At 46.5% G+C, this 18,254-nt stretch overlaps 1 pseudogene; it reads left to right on the plus strand.

The window, feature by feature from the left end:
• The first annotated feature begins 16,136 nt into the window (after positions 1 to 16,136).
• LOC134963242 (5S ribosomal RNA) lies at positions 16,137 to 16,255 on the plus strand (annotated as a pseudogene).
• Positions 16,256 to 18,254: the final 1,999 nt, after the last annotated feature.

Below are 18,254 nucleotides of genomic sequence, written 5' to 3' on the forward strand. Positions count from 1 at the left end.
GGATTTTAAGAAATAATGGAAGGAATGGAAAGGCTGAGCTGGATACACAGTGGTTGTAGATTGTATAAATGAGGAGTGTGAGCAATGTGTGAGAGCAGTAGGGCTGTTACTTAATCAGACAGGTATTTCAGTGTCCAGGCTGTGCAGGCTGCAGGCGTTGGTGATAGTGGATTTGGTAACTCACTGTAATATGTTGTTTGCAGTTCTTTTGTATCCTTCTGTTTCTCTCCTGTTTATCTCCTTATATCTCCAAAATTTCATATCCTCATACTTTGCACTAACATACTTAGCACCTAATATGCTTGCAGCCTAAATCTTTACTAAAATAAATATACATGCAAACATGGATACAGCCTTAATTGCTAGCAGCACCCACCCTCTGAAAACTCCACCCAGTAGCAAACATAGGATTTCTAGAGGGGAGTTTCCAAATGCAATCGACAATATCCCATTCTGCGGAACATTGGAGCAAGTGTGGCTGTCTAGTAGAGTGGTAAAAGAACCTAGTAACGACCGTGGATATTAATTAGAGATGAGCGGGTTCGGTTCCTCGGAATCCGAACCCGCCCGAACTTCACCTTTTTTTGCACGGGACAGAGCAACTCGGATCCTCCCGCCTTGCTCGGTTAACCTCAGCGCGCCTGAACGTCATCATCCCGCGGTCGGATTCTTGCGAGATTCGTATTCTATATAAGGAGCTGCGCGTCGCCGCCATTTTTCACTCGTGCACTGGAGATGATCGTGAGAGTACGTGGCTGGCGTCCTCTCAGTTTCTATGTTCAGTGTGCTGCAAATATCTGTGTTCAGTGTGCTGCAAATATCTGTGCTCAGTGTGCTGCAAATATCTGTGCTCAGTGTGCTGCAAGTGCAAATATCTACGTTCTCTGCCTGAAAAAAGCTCCATATCTGTGCTCAGTGTGCTGCAAATATCTGTGCTCAGTGTGCTAATTGCTTTATTGTGGGGACTGGGGACCAGCAGTATTATATAGTAGGAGGACAGTGCAGAGTTTTGCTGACCAGTGACCACCAGTATTATACGTTCTCTGCCTGAAAAACGCTCCATATCTGTGCTGCATTGTAGTATATAGTAGGAGGACAGTGCAGAATTTTGCTGACCACCAGTATAACTATATATATATAGCAGTACGGTACAGTAGTCCACTGCTCTACCTCTGTGTCGTCAAGTATACTATCCCATCCATACCTGTGGTGCATTTCAGTTTTGCACAGTTTGCTGACCACCAGTATATAATATATAGCAGTACGGTACAGTAGGCCAATGCTCTACCTACCTCTGTGTCATCAAGTATACTATCCATCCATACCTGTGGTGCATTTCAGTTTTGCACAGTTTGCTGATCACCAGTATATAATATATAGCAGTACGGTACAGAAGTCCACTGCTCTACCTACCTCTGTGTCGTCAAGTATACTATCCAGCCATACCTGTGGTGCATTTCAGTTTTGCACAGTTTGCTGACCACCAGTATATAATATATAGCAGTACGGTACAGTAGGCCACTGCTCTACCTACCTCTGTGTCGTCAAGTATACCATCCATCCATACCTGTGGTGCATTTCAGTTTTGCACAGTTTGCTGACCACCAGTAAAACTATTTATATAGCAGTACGGTACAGTAGTCCACTGCTCTACCTCTGTGTCATCAAGTATACTATCCCATCCATACCTGTGATGCATTTCAGTTTTGCACAGTTTGCTGACCACCAGTATATAATATATAGCAGTACGGTACAGTAGGCCACTGCTCTACCTACCTCTGTGTCGTCAAGTATACTATCCATCCATACCTGAGGTGCATTTCAGTTTTGCACAGTTTGCTGACCACCAGTATATAATATATAGCAGTATGGTACAGAAGGCCACTGCTCTACCTACCTCTGTGTCGTCAAGTATACTATCCATCCATACCTGTGGTGCATTTCAGTTTTGCACAGGTTGCTGACCACCAGTATATAATATATAGCAGTACGGTAAAGAGGTCCACTGCTCTATCTACCTCTATGTCGTCAAGTATACTATCCATCCATACCTGTGGTCCATTTCAGTTTTGCACAGTTTGCTGACCACCAGTATATAATATATAGCAGTCCAGTACAGTAGGCCACTGCTCTACCTACCTCTGTGTCGTCAAGTATACTATCCATCCATATCTGTGGTGCAGTTCAGTTTTGCACAGTTTGCTGACCGCCAGTATAACTATATATATAACAGTACGGTACAGTAGGCCACTGCTCTACCTACCTCTGTGTCGTCAAGTATACTATCCATCCATACCTGTGGTGCATTTCAGTTTTGCACAGTTTGCTGACCACCAGTACAACTATATATATAGCAGTACGGTACAGAAGGCCACTGCTCTACCTACCTCTGTGTCGGCAAGTATACTATCCATCCACACCTGTGGTGCATTTCAGTTTTGCACAGTTTGCTGACCACCAGTATATAATATATAGCAGTACGGTACAGTAGGCCACTTCTCTACCTACCTCTGTGTCGTCAAGTATACTATCCATCCATACCTGTGGTGCATTTCAGTTTTGCACAGTTTGCTGACCACCAGTATACAATATATAGCAGTACGGTACAGAAGGCCACTGCTCTACCTACCTCTGTGTCGTCAAGTATACTTTTCATCCATACCTGTGGTGCATTTCAGTTTTGCACAGTTTGCTGACCACCAGTATATAATATATAGCAGTACGGTACAGTAGGCCACTGCTCTACCTACCTCTGTGTCGTCAAGTATACTATCCATCCATACCTGTGGTGCATTTCAGTTTTGCACAGTTTGCTGACCACCAGTATATAATATATAGCAGTACGGTACAGTAGGCCACTGCTCTACCTACCTCTGTGTCGTCAAGTATACTATCCATCCATACCTGTGGTGCATTTCAGTTTTGCACAGTTTGCTGACCACCAGTATATAATATAGCAGTACGGTAAAGAAGACCACTGCTCTACCTACCTCTGTGTCGTCAAGTATACTATCCATCCATACCTGTGGTGCATTTCAGTTTTGCACAGTTTGCTGACCACCAGTATGTAATATATTATATAGCACTACAGTACAGTAGGCCACAGCTCTACCTACCTCTGTGTCGTCAAGTATACTATCCATCCATGCCTGTGGTGCATTTCAGTTTTGCACAGTTTGCTGACCACCAGTATAACTATATATATATAGCAGTACGGTACAGAAGGCCACTGCTCTACCTACCTCTGTGTCGTCAAGTATACTATCCATCCATACCTGTGGTGCATTTCAGTTTTGCACAGTTTGCTGACCACCAGTATATAATATATAGCAGTACGATACAGTAGGCCACTGCTCTACCTACCTCTGTGTCGTCAAGTATACTACCCATCCATACCTGTGGTGCATTTCAGTTTTGCACAGTTTGCTGACCACCAGTATATAATATATAGCAGTACGGTACAGTAGGCCACTGCTCTACCTACCTCTGTGTAGTCAAGTATACTATCCATCCATACCTGTGGTGCATTTCAGTTTTGCACAGTTTGCTGACCACCAGTATAACTATATATATAGCAGTACGGTACAGAAGGCCACTGCTCTACCTACCTCTGTGTCGTCAAGTATACTATCCATCCATACCTGTGGTGCATTTCAGTTTTGCACAGTTTGCTGACCACCAGTATATAATATATAGCAGTACGGTACAGTAGGCCACTGCTCTACCTACCTCTGTGTCGTCAAGTATACTATCCATCCATACCTGTGGTGCATTTCAGTTGTGCGCAGTATATATAGTAGTAGGCCATTGCTATTGATATATTACTGGCATATAATTCCACACATTAAAAAATGGAGAATAAAAATGTGGAGGGTAAAATAGGGAAAGATCAAGATCCACTTCCACCTCGTGCTGAAGCTGCTGCCACTAGTCATGGCCGAGACGATGAAATGCCATCAACGTCGTCTGCCAAGGCCGATACCCAATGTCATAGTAGAGAGCATGTAAAATCCCAAAAAATAAAGCTCAGTAAAATGACCCAAAACTCTAAATCAAAATCGTCTGAGGAGAAGCGTAAACTTGCCAATGTGCCATTTACGACACGGAGTGGCAAGGAACGGCTGAGGGCCTGGCCTATGTTCATGGCTAGTGGTTCAGCTTCACATGAGGATGGAAGCACTCATCCTCCTGCTAGAAAACTTAAAAGAGTTAAGATGGCAAAAGCACAGCAAAGAACTGTGCGTTCTTCTAAATCACAAATCCCCAAGGAGAGTCCAATTGTGTCGGCTGCGATGCCTGACGGGACGGGACGGGAAGAGGTGGCGCCTTCCACCATTTGCACGCCCCCTGCAAGTGCTGGAAGGAGCACCCGCAGTCCAGTTCCTGATAGTCAAATTGAAGATGTCACTGTTGAAGTACACCAGGATGAGGATATGGGTGTTGCTGGCGCTGGGGAGGAAATTGACAAGGAGGATTCTGATGGTGAGGTGGTTTGTTTAAGTCAGGCACCCGGGGATACGAATATGGCCATTGACATGCCTGGTCAAATTACAAAAAAAATCACCTCGTCGGTGTGGAATTATTTTAACAGAAATGCGGACAACATTTGTCAAGCCGTTTGTGTCAGAGATGGTTTTGTTTGTGTCCCCTGAGGGGGCGCTAGTGGGTCAGTGGAGGTAGGTGGAATGAAGTGAGGAGGCTGTACTGGGTTTCTGCGCATGTGCACAATGTAGATTTATTAATAACAGAAAAGTCCAGATAATAATGCAGCAGAAAGTAAACAAACGAATGCAATGGAAATGACAATGGTAACGGCAATGGTAATGGCAATGGAATAGTATGGTTTGAAACTGAAAGTCTATGGCAGAGTTTGTAGCATGGAAATGAAACCGGAATGGTTAAAACGTGGAGCCAGCAGAGATAGGAATAGTAGTAGCAAACCTGGTAGCAATGCAGGAGACGTGGTGTTAATGTCCACTGTGCTGGTGGAAAGCACAATCAGCTTGCAGGCTGAATCACAGGTGAGTTGTTAGAATGCACCTGGATAGGGAGTCTCTACTGCTGATGGCTGGAGCACACTGCAGGTGTGGAAGGTGTGAAGCCAGAAAGGTATTGCTGTGGTGCTGGTGCTTGTAGTTCCACGGAGTAGCAGATACAGGAGAATATCCAGGAACACGGAGGATCAGGTGAATATCCAGGAACACGGAGGAACAGGATAACAGGTCCAAACACACGAGTCGCAGGAGTGACACAAAGTTCAGGACAACCTCTGACTCACCCAGCAGCTCCTGATATACCCCCTGACCGGCAGGCATTGGCTGGAGTGAGACAAGGGGGTGCGGCCAAGCTCCGGATTGGCCGCCGCACTTACACTGGGGAATACTGTCATGGCGGCGCCCATGCCGCGGCCCGGCAGGGACGCGGCGCACTCACACGCCCGTTGACTCCAGAGGCGCCTCCAGGCCCGCGGCGACATCCATGAGCAGGGCGACAGGTGACAGCAACATGCAGTGACACCAGACGGAGTCCGCTCCGGCGGACCGACATAACAGTGGTGAGTCGATTCCTGACAGTACCCCCTCCTTTATGGGTGGGCACCGAACACCCACGTGGCTTAGAAGGATGAGACCTGTGGAAAACACGGACCAACCTGGGAGCGTGGACATCAGCAGAGTTCACCCAACTCCTCTCCTCAGGACCATAACCGGCCCAGTCGATGAGATATTGCAGACGACCATACCGGTGACGGGAGTCCAGGATCTTCTCTATCTCGAACTCTATGCCCCGCTGAGTTGGAATGCTGGGGCCAACTGGAAGAGCTCTTTGGAAGCGATTCAGGACTAATGGTCTGAGGAGAGAGACATGGAAAGCATTAGGAATACGCAAAGAAGAGGGTAACTTGAGCTTGTAAGCCACAGGATTTAGAACTCTTTCGATGGAGAAAGGACCGATGAAGCGTGGTGCAAACTTCATCGAAGGCACTTTAAGACGAAGATTCCGGGTTGACAGCCAGACTTTATCCCCAGGTTTCAAGCTGGGAACTGCACGTCTCTTGCGGTCGGCAAAGAATTTGTACCGAGCAGAAGCCTTTTTGAGTGAAGTATGAATCTTCCTCCAGATGGTTGAGAACTGACTGAGGACAGTAGTGGCAGCAGGAACATCGATGCTAGGAAGGTCTTGAAAATCAGGAACTCGTGGATGTTGCCCATAAACAGCGAAGAACGGAGTGGTTTCAGTAGCTGTGTGGTAGCGGAAATTGTGAGCGAATTCTGCCCACGGGAGCAAATCCACCCAGTCATCTTGGGAAGATGATACGTACAGTCTCAGGAAAGTTTCCAACTCCTGGTTTACCCTCTCTGTCTGCCCATTCGTCTGAGGATGATATGCTGACGAGAACTTGAGATGGACCTGCATGGCAGAACAGAGAGCTCTCCAAAACCTTGCCACAAACTGGACTCCACGGTCAGATATTATTTCAGTGGGTAGTCCATGTAAACGGAAAATCTCCCGCAGGAAGATTTGAGCCAGTTTTGGAGCTGAAGGAAGTCCTTGGAGTGGAACAAAATGAGCCATTTTGGTGAATCTGTCGACCACTACCCAGATGGTGTTGTATCCTTGGGAGGAGGGAAGGTCAGAGACGAAATCCATCGACAGATGTGACCAAGGACGGCTGGGGATGGATAATGGCTGTAGTTGACCTGCTGGAGACTGACGAGGAGTCTTGTGCTGCACACATTTAGGACAAGACGCTACAAAGTCCTTGATGTCAACTTTCATTTTTGGCCACCAATATGTCCCGGAGAGAAATTTAAAAGTCTTTAGGACACCAGGATGCCCAGTAAACTTAGACTGATGGGCCCAAGACAGCAACTTAGAACGGAGTTCAGGAGCAACAAAAATCTTACCAGGGGGCGGAGCTGGAGAAACTTGTGATGAGGCAAATGCCACAGGATCCAGGATGGAGCGTGGTGCTGAATCGGACATCTCGTCCTCGGATTCCATGGATCGAGACAGGGCATCTGCTTTGGTATTCTGAGAACCTGGGCGGAAATGGAGCTTAAAATTAAAACGGGAGAAGAACATAGCCCATCGGGACTGGCGAGGATTAAGGCACTGAGCTGCCTTCAGATAGAGCAGGTTTTTATGATCCGTATAGATGTTAAATGGAAACTTCGCCCCTTCCAGGAGATACCTCCATTCCTCAAGGGCCAGTTTAATCGCCAGAAGCTCTTGATCTCCGATGGAATAATTAACTTCAGCAGGAAGAAATTTGCGGGAAAAGAATCCACAGGGATGGATCTTCCCGTCAGCTCCTATCTGAGAGAGAACAGCTCCCACTCCTACTGTGGAGGCATCCACCTCCAACTCGAATGGCTTACTAACATCAGGTTGTAGCAAGACTGGTGCGGTCATAAAAGCCATCTTGATTTTCTGAAACGCAGCCAGGGCATCTTCTGACCAGTTGGAATGATCTGCCCCTTTTCGAGTTAAGCTGGTAATAGGAGCAATGAGAGTTGAAAAGCCTCGGATGAATTTCCTATAATAATTGGCGAAGCCCAGGAATCGTTGAATTGACTTGAGAGTATTCGGAATGGACCAATTGGCAATGGCTTCCAATTTTGCCGGGTCCATCTGAAGATCCGATCCAGAAATTATATACCCCAGGAAGGGTACGGAGGCAACTTCGAAGGTGCACTTGGACAACTTGCCGTAGAGACGATTCTCACGAAGACGTCGGAGAACTTCACGGACTTGGAGACGATGAGAGGAGAGGTCTTGAGAGAAGATGAGGATATCGTCCAGGTAAACTACGAGATATTTGTACAGAACGTCACGGAAGATTTCATTAACAAAGTGCTGGAACACTGCTGGGGCATTGCTCAACCCGAATGGCATTACCAGGTACTCATAATGGCCATCCCGAGTATTGAAAGCCGTCTTCCATTCATCACCGCTGCGGATTCTGATGAGATTATAGGCACAGCGGAGATCTAACTTGGTGAAGATGCGGGCTCCTTTGACCCTATCAAATAACTCGGTAATAAGAGGTAACGGGTAGCTGTTCTTAATGGTAATGTCATTAAGTCCCCGGTAGTCAATACATGGACGTAGTCCTCCATCTTTCTTTTTAACAAAAAAGAAACCTGCCCCAGCAGGTGATGATGAGGGACGGATGAATCCTTTCTGTAGATTTTCTTGGATGTATTTACTCATCGCTTCGGTTTCAGGAACAGATAACGGGTAGGTGCGCCCCCTAGGTGGTTTTTTGCCAGGAACAAGGTCGATGGGGCAATCCCACTCTCTATGGGGCGGTAGAACATCAGCGGCCTTTTCGCTGAAGACGTCAGCGAAGTCTTGGTAGGCCGTAGGAAGAGTAGGCGGGGTCTTGATTTCAGAAGTCTTGACAGGAACAACTTGGGCTAAACAAGACTGACGGCAATGTGACCCCCAAGCAGTTAGTTGTAATGTAGACCAGTCAATCTGTGGGTTATGTAGCTGGAGCCAGGGCATACCTAACACAATCTCCTGAGTTGCCTGTGGAATAACTAAAAACTTAATTAACTCAGAATGTAGGAACCCAACCCCCAGTATCACTGGCCTGGTTTGTTGAGTGATATACCCCTTAGAGATACGGCTACCATCTACTGCCGTAATGTAGACGGGACATGAAAGTTCACAGACCGGCAGATGAAACTTGTCTACCGCAGCTTGAGTGATGAAATTCCCTGCTGCACCACAGTCTACCAACGCAGTTGCAGATTGGAGTCCAGCCGCCGTCTCTAAGGTCACAGGAAGAATGAGATCTTGGGTTGAAGGAGCTTGCTTGAAAGATCCCAACTTGACTCCTCCCTTACAAGTCAGGATCTGGCGTTTCCCGAACGCACTGGACAAGAACTTATTTGGTGGCCTACTGCCGCACAGTAAAGACACAGTCTCTCACGGAGTCTCCTTGACCGCTCCTCAGCAGTTAAGCGGGACCTATTAATTTGCATAGGCTCATCAGAAGGTGGAGGCTGCAACTGTACAGGAGGTACCATTCTTGGTTTGCGACACTCAGCACGAGCACGCTCATTGTTGCGTTCGCGGATGCGAGAGTCCAACTTGATACATAGGGAGATTAGCTCGGGTAATTGCTCAGGAATATCACGAGTTGCCAGTTCATCTTTTATCCTCTCTGAGAGTCCATGCCAGAAGGCTGCTACTAAGGCTTGGTTATTCCACTGGATCTCTGCGGCTAGCGTCTGGAACTGGATGACGTATTGACCCATACTGCGAGTCCCTTGACGGAGCTGGAGAAGATCTGCGGAGGCTGAAGTTGCACGACCCGGTTCATCGAAGATGCGTCTGAAGATGGAAACAAACTCGGCATAGTTGTTCATCAACGGGTCGGCACGTTCCCACAGAGGAGACACCCAGCTCAGGGCTGATCCAGAGAGCAGTGAGATGATATAAGCAACCTTGGATCTTGGCGTGGGAAAATTATGAGGTAAAAGTTCAAACTGGACTTCACACTGGTTGAGGAACCCACGGCATAACTTCGGACTGCCATCATACCTGCTAGGCACAGGCAAGTGCAAACGAGATACAGGAGCAGATGCAGCCGGAGAAGAAGAAGAACCCCCAACACTGGCATGTGCAGGGGTAACAGGAACTGGAGGTGCAGGCGCACTTAGCAGAGATTGTTGTAACGTATCAATCCGGGAAGACATCCCTTGCAGAAACTGGAATATCTGCTGCTGCACAACCTCTTGTCCATCCAAACGGGAGACCAGATTTTTTAAGGCCCCTGACCCCACACTCTGACCACCGTCCGAGTCCATCGGTCCTGAACTTACTGTCAGAGATGGTTTTGTTTGTGTCCCCGGAGGGGGCGCTAGTGGGTCAGTGGAGGTAGGTGGAATGAAGTGAGGAGGCTGTACTGGGTTTCTGCGCATGTGCACAATGTAGATTTATTAATAACAGAAAAGTCCAGATAATAATGCAGCAGAAAGTAAACAAACGAATGCAATGGAAATGACAATGGTAACGGCAATGGTAATGGCAATGGAATAGTATGGTTTGAAACTGAAAGTCTATGGCAGAGTTTGTAGCATGGAAATGAAACCGGAATGGTTAAAACGTGGAGCCAGCAGAGATAGGAATAGTAGTAGCAAACCTGGTAGCAATGCAGGAGACGTGGTGTTAATGTCCACTGTGCTGGTGGAAAGCACAATCAGCTTGCAGGCTGAATCACAGGTGAGTTGTTAGAATGCACCTGGATAGGGAGTCTCTACTGCTGATGGCTGGAGCACACTGCAGGTGTGGAAGGTGTGAAGCCAGAAAGGTATTGCTGTGGTGCTGGTGCTTGTAGTTCCACGGAGTAGCAGATACAGGAGAATATCCAGGAACACGGAGGATCAGGTGAATATCCAGGAACACGGAGGAACAGGATAACAGGTCCAAACACACGAGTCGCAGGAGTGACACAAAGTTCAGGACAACCTCTGACTCACCCAGCAGCTCCTGATATACCCCCTGACCGGCAGGCATTGGCTGGAGTGAGACAAGGGGGTGCGGCCAAGCTCCGGATTGGCCGCCGCACTTACACTGGGGAATACTGTCATGGCGGCGCCCATGCCGCGGCCCGGCAGGGACGCGGCGCACTCACACGCCCGTTGACTCCAGAGGCGCCTCCAGGCCCGCGGCGACATCCATGAGCAGGGCGACAGGTGACAGCAACATGCAGTGACCCCAGACGGAGTCCGCTCCGGCGGACCGACATAACAGTGGTGAGTCGATTCCTGACAGTTTGTTGCCTTTGTCAAGCTGTAATAAGTAGGGGTAAGGACGTTAGCCACCTAGGAACATCCTCCCTTATATGTCATCTGGAGCGCATTCATCAGAAGTCATTGAGAAGTTCAAAAACTTTCGGTGACTGCGGAAGCAGTCCACTGACAACTAAATCCCTTCCTCTTGTAACCAAGCTCCTGCAAACCACACAACCAACTCCCTCAGTGTCAATTTCCTCCTTAGACAGGAATGCCAATAGTCCTGCAGGCCATGTCACTGTCAAGTCTGACGAGTCCTCTCCTGCCTGGGATTCCTCCGATGCATCCTTGAGTGTAACGCCTACTGCTGCGCTACTGTTGTTGCTGCTGGGAGTTGATCGTCATCCCAGAGGGGAAGTCGGAAGACCACTTGTACTACTTCCAGTAAGCAATTAACTGTCCAACAGTCCTTTGCGAGGAAGATGAAATATCACAGCAGTCATCCTGCTGCAAAGCGGATAACTCAGGCCTTGGCAGCCTGGGTGGTGTTAAACGTGTTTCCGGTATCCACCGTTAATTCACAGGAAACTAGAGATTTGCTTGAGGTACTGTGTCCCCGGTACCAAATACCATCTAGGTTCCATTTCTCTAGGCAGGTGATACCGAGAATGTACACAGACCTCAGAAAAAGAGTCACCAGTGTCCTAAAAAATGCAGTTGTACCCAATGTCCACTTAACCACGGACATGTGGACAAGTGGAGCAGGGCAGACTAAGGACTATATGACTGTGACAGCCCACTGGGTAGATGTATTGCCTCTGCAGCAAGAACAGCAGCGGCAGCACCAGTAGCAGCATCTCACAAACACCAGCTCATTCCTAGGCAGGCTACACTTTGTATCACCGCTTTCCAGAAGAGGCACACAGCTGACAACCTCTTACGGAAACTGAGGAACATCATCGCAGAATGGCAACACCACCAATATTGTGCGTGCATTACATGTGGGCAAATTCCAGCACGTCCCATGTTTTGCACATACATTGAATTTGGTGGTGCAGAATTATTTAAAAAACGACAGGGGCGTGCAAGAGATGCTGTCGGTGGCCCGAAGAATTGCGGGCCACTTTCGGCATTCAGCCACCGCGTGCCGAAGACTGGAGCACCAGCAAACACTCCTGAACCTGCCCCGCCATCATCTGAAGCAAGAGGTGGTAACGAGGTGGAATTCAACCCTCTATATGCTTCAGAGGATGGAGAGCAGCAAAAGGCCATTCAAGCCTATACAGCTACCTACGATATAGGCAAAGGGGCTGCGAAGAAAAGGCTAAGAATTCCGAGCCCACCCGCTGGCGGTGATGCAGGGCAGTCTGGAGCGAGTGCTGACATCTGGTCCGGACTGAAAGACCTGCCAACGATTACTGACATGTCGTCTACTGTCACTACATATGATTCTGTGACCATTGAAAGTATGGTGGAGGATTATATGAGTGACCGCATCCAAGTAGGCACGTCAGACAGTCCGTACGTATACTGGCAGGAAAAAGAGGCAATTTGGATGCCCTTGCACAAACTGGCTTTATTTTACCTAAGTTGCCCCCCCTCCAGTGTGTACTCCGAAAGAGTGTTTAGTGCAGCCGCTCACCTTGTCAGCAATCGGCGTACGAGGTTACTTCCAGAAAATGTGGAGAAGATGATGTTCATCAAAATGAATTATAATCAATTCCTCCGTGGAGACATTCACCAGCAGCAATTGCCTCCAGAAAGTACACAGGGACCTGAGATGGTGGATTCCAGTGGGGACGAATTAATACTCTGTGAGGAGGGGGATGTACACAGTGAAAGGGGTGAGGAATCGGATGATGAGGAGGAGGTAGACATCTTGCCCCTGTAGAGCCAGTTTGTGCAAGGAGAGATTGATTGCTTATTTTTTGGTGGGGGCCCAAACCAACAGGTCATTTCAGTCACAGTCATGTGGCAGACCCTGTCGCTGAAATGATGGGTTTGTTAAAGTGTGCATGTCCTGTTTATACAACATAAGGGTGGGTTGGAGGCCCCAAGGACAATTCCATCTTGCACATCTTTTTTTCTATAATTTATCTTTGCATCATGTGCTGTTTGGGGACTATTTTTTAAATCTGCCATCCTGTCTGACACTGCAGTGCCACTCCTAGATGGGCCAGTTGTTTGTGTCGGCCACTTGGGTCGCTTAGCTTAACCATCCAGCGACCTTGGTGCACCTCTTTTTTTCTTTGCATCATGTGCTGTTTGGGGACTATTTTTTAAATCTGCCATCCTGTCTGACACTGCAGTGCCACTCCTAGATGGGCCAGTTGTTTGTGTCGGCCACTTGGGTCACTTAGCTTAACCATCCAGCGACCTTGGTGCACCTCTTTTTTTCTTTGCATCATGTGCTGTTTGGGGACTATTTTTTAAATCTGCCATCCTGTCTGACAACGCAGTGCCACTCCTAGATGTGTCAGGTGTTTGTGTCGGCCACTTGGGTCGCTTAGCTTAGCCAAACAGCTACCTCATTGCACCTCTTTTTTTCTTTTCATCATGTGCTGTTTGGGGACTATTTTTTAAATCTGCCATCCTGTCTGACACTGCAGTGACACTCCTAGTTGGCCCAGGTGTTTGTGTCGGCCACTTGGGTCGCTTAGCTTAGTCACACAGCGACCTTGGTGCACCTCTTTTTTTCTTTGCATCATGTGCTGTTTGGGGACTATTTTTTGAAGTACCATCCTGTCTGACACTGCAGTGCCACTCCTAGATGGGCCAGGTGTTTGTGTCGGCCACTTAGGTCGCTTAGCTTAGTCATTCAGCGACCTCGGTGCAAATTTTAGGACTAAAAATAATATTGTGAGGTATGAGGTGTTCAGAATAGACTGGAAATGAGTGGAAATTATGGTTATTGGGGTTAATAATACTATGGGATCAAAATGACCCCCAAATTCTATGATTTAAGCTGTTTTTGAGTTTTTTTGTAAAAAAACACCCGAATCCAAAACACACCCGAATCCGACAAAAACATTTCAGGGAGGTTTTTCCAAAACGCGTCCGAATCCAAAACATGGCCGCGGAACCGAATCCAAAACCAAAACACAAAACCCGAAAAATGTCCGGTAGACATCACTAATATTAATGTAAACATTGGTATTTCTATACATTGGCTACTATATGGAATACAGTATTAATATCTAACACAATAGTATAGGCTGTAGCAAACATATTTAAATAATACATAAATACACAAACATAATAGAACCAGTACTGCACTTCTAAGCACACATTCTCCCACCTCACGGCAAGGCTCCTGTCTCTTCTTCCTGGCAGCTGCTCTCTGGTCCAGTGCACTGATTGAGGACTCAGATCAACACATGGCAAACTAGGTAGAATAAGCTGCTACCACTGGGCACGTGCAGCAACTCTGCTCTGTCCCTTACAATGCATGAAGTGGCGGCAGCTCTAGTAATCGTATCATATACTATTGCTATTGTTGTCATAATTTCAGCCACTGGCTAAGAGGAGAGGGGGTTTCCGGGCAACCTGAAACCCCCCCTGCGTTTGCCTATGCCACCCCCAACAAAAGGTTGCCTCAAGGTGTGAACAACGACAGACCACTATACCCCACTAATACATAGTGAAATCTTACTATAGTATCGGCTAGGAATCACTAATTAAAGATAAAGTTGTCATTACCTAGCACAATTCAAAAAGCATGTAAAGGATGTAAAGTTGCAGCAGTGAGAGATTGTTGCAGGAGTGATAAAGGGGGTCATTCTGAGTTGATCGCACGTAGCAACTTTTTGCTGCCTATGCGATCAACTAGACGACGCCTATGGGGGGGAGGGTTTGTTTGCATAGCAAGGCTGTGAACGCTTGTGCAGCCGAGCTATGCAAAAATATTTTGTGCAGTTTCTGAGTAGCTCTAGTTTCTGCTACGATGTCTTCAGCATGTCAGGTCCAGGAATTGACGTCAGACACCCGCCCTGCAAACGCCTAGACATGCCTGTGTTTGCCGCACCACTCCCAGAAAACGGTCAGTTGGCGCCCCGGAATGCCTTCCTCCTGTCAATCTTCTTTTGATCGCGGCAGCGATCGCTTTCTTCGTTCTTCTTGTCGTTGCCCAGCGATGGCCGGAATGACCCCCTAAGTTGTCATTACTTATCAGCTAAGATGCTTGCAGCCTAAATCTATACTATCCCCCTGTGACTCCAGGCCACCTTCTCATGTTGTCCCTATTCCTCAATATAAAAGTTGACATACGTTCTGATGTCCGTGATCTTACAGAGCAATAGCAGAGCAAAAACAGATAGAATACATTCATGCCAATATACACCCAGTACATACAGAGATAACACATGTATGCTGCAGCCGCAAATACATATCCGATGCATTGCATGGACCCACAAAAAAAAAACATTTTTAAAAAAAATATATATTTATTCGGCTTTTCACCATACAATGAATAGGCAATAAGAAATATCAAGATTTAAAGAATAATACAAGTGCACTGTCAGCAACAGCTGGTGCATTGGCGTTTCTACGGTATAATGGGTGCAGTGTGTACGGTGCACACGGGCCCATGAGTCCCGTGGGGGCCCACACCGCACACACTGCACCAATTTCTCCTATAGTTACCTTTACGGAGTCCATTACTGACTGTGTGTGGGTCTCCTCCTCTACCGTAGCCATCGCACCGCTGCTAGCACACTGACCACTAGAGACTCTGGCACAGTGCCAGAGTCTTACACAAAAAAGGAGGGTTTTTGATCCTGCACCGACCTAGATTCAAAGTACCTGGGTAATAGTATAGAGGCCAGAGATGGACAATAATATATTAGCAATTCCTATCTGTCCGTATGGCGGTGCGCCCAGAGTCAAAAAAGGGGGAGAACATGTATGTACGAAAAGAGAAAAGTATGACTCTTGTTTGGGCGCACTCTTGTGTTAACTAAATGTAGATTAATAGGTAATGTATCTAAAAGTTAATGATGAGGTCTTTATTTTTACTCTTTAAAATGCATGGAGATTCAGCAAAACAGATTAAATATAAGACAAACGTAGATATGCCAGCTGGAGAGAAATGTCTCCCAAAATTAGAAAATGTTCAGATCTTAATTATGCCTGGATAAACGCATATCGGAAGATAGCTACATACTATGCTACTTCCGTCTGCCCAAGATCTGTACAAACTGTGTTTGTATTGATGCAGCCCTAAATTCAGCCCTCAGGAGACACGTCTCTTCAGTCTAACGTGGACAGCAGATTCACACCTACTCATCTACTACTATTCCCTTTTCCCACGCATTCTCAGCATTCCTTTTCTAAGGAAGAATCAATCCTCCCGTTTCGGTGCACTCTCATTGGTGCTATAGGGTCAAATCTTCCTACAACCATACCCCTACGTTCACGCCCAATCTCGTCCGATCTTGGAAGCTAAACGTAGGTGGGCTGAGTCAGTACCTAGATGGGCGACCACTAGGGAATACCCAGTGAAGTAGGGAGACTCTCTTCCCTGTAGAAACAACACCAACAGCAGCATCACCACTCACACTCAATCCTCCTTCTTCTTGATCCTCATTCTTTTCATCTATGACAGTGATTAATTATTAGAATTGTTATTCAGTGATTGGGTCCTCCCACTCACGAATTAACCCAATTTAGGGCTGCATCAATACAAACACAGTTTGTACAGATCTTGGGCAGACGGAAGTAGCATAGTATGTAGCTATCTTCCGATATGCGTTTATCCAGGCATAATTAAGATCTGAACATTTTCTAATTTTGGGAGACATTTCTCTCCAGCTGGCATATCTACGTTTGTCTTATATTTAATCTGTTTTGCTGAATCTCCATGCATTTTAAAGAGTAGAAATAAAGACCTCATCATTAACTTTTAGATACATTACCTATTAATCTACATTTAGTTAACACAAGAGTGCGCCCAAACAAGAGTCATACTTTTCTCTTTTCGTACATACAGTGCCAGAGTCTACAGCACATACGCAGGACTCCGAAGAAATCTCACGGTGGCAGCAGCGCTAGCAGCGGCGTGATGGCTACGGGAGAGGAGGGGGCCCACACACGGAGTCTGCACATGGGTCCCCTCCTCTCTAGAGATGCCCCTGAGCTGGTATAGGGATGGTCAAGGTCCCTTATAGCTATAAAATGAGGAAAGAATGAGTAGGTATACCAGCGCTGGCTGTGATCACATGTAAAACAAATGGACAGTTTGTTAAAAATAATAATAATAATAATAATATTAATTTATTCACTATAATTCACAAAGAATAAACATGTTAAAATAAATACATGTGTTGAAGATAATAAAATAAAATAATGCCACCAGTAAGAGTAATAAGTTATTCTCAGTTCCACTTCTGTGCTCCTATATGCAATTTTTGAAAACTTGGCTAGGACATTTTCTCGTACAATGCAGTCACTATAAGCAATCGATTTTACCGGATGAATATTGGCACAGATCTCTTGATATTGTCTCAGCCTTAGGTATGGTCCAAAGATGGCTGAAGGGATGATCTGGATACAAAGTGCTGTAGTGCAAAGTCCAGTGATGGAGCAGGTGTTCAGATGATTACACATGGTGGTCTCCACTTTACACACACCTCCAGGCCTGGTAACTATAAAGGAGGAGGAGTTGGACTTTTACTTTCCCAATCTTTTGCATACACTGTTCTACCACAGGTTCCACCACTCACATTTACATAATTTGAAGTACATTCCATTAGGGTTTACTCTCATTTCTCTCTGCATGTTGCAGCTATCTATCGCCCACCTGGGCATCCCAAACAATTTCTGGAAGATTTTTCTGCCTGGCTCCCACACTTCCTATCCTCTGACATCTCCACCATTATCATGGGTGATTTCAATATTGCTATTGATTGTCCAAAACCTACTGCTCACGCCTCCAAACTATTCTCTCTAACCTCCTCTCTTGGCCTCGCCCAATGGACTGACTCCCCTACTCATCAGGAGGGCCACTGCCTTGATCTAGTATTCACCAGTCTATTCTCCATTTCTGAACTCACTAACACTCCTTTCCCCCTCTCAGATCACAACCTTATCACCTGCATGCCCTACTCCGTTAATTCAAACTCTGTGTTTCTGAAGTCCTCCAATCCTCCTCAAACCCGCAGAAATATTAACACAATTAATCTTCAAGAACTTTCCACCTCACTCCAACAACTGCTTTCACCTATTTCTGCATTCACCTCTCCTGAGATGGCTGTTTCACACCTGAACCAGACTCTAGAACTATCCCTTCATGAAGTGGCTCCAGCTACCCATAACACTCCACGTAGGCCTAGATGTCAACCATGGCACTCTAAATTAACAGGACAACTACAAAAACTCACACGTAAACTTGAACGTCAGTGGTGTACATCTCGTATTTCAAGTGACTTCCTCACATATAAGACTGTCTACCACTCTTATAGAAATGCCCTGGACGCTGCCAAACAAACATATTTCCAAACTCTTGTCTCT

Source organism: Pseudophryne corroboree, chromosome 9, assembly GCF_028390025.1.
Source record: "Pseudophryne corroboree isolate aPseCor3 chromosome 9, aPseCor3.hap2, whole genome shotgun sequence".
Taxonomy (NCBI): domain Eukaryota; kingdom Metazoa; phylum Chordata; class Amphibia; order Anura; family Myobatrachidae; genus Pseudophryne; species Pseudophryne corroboree.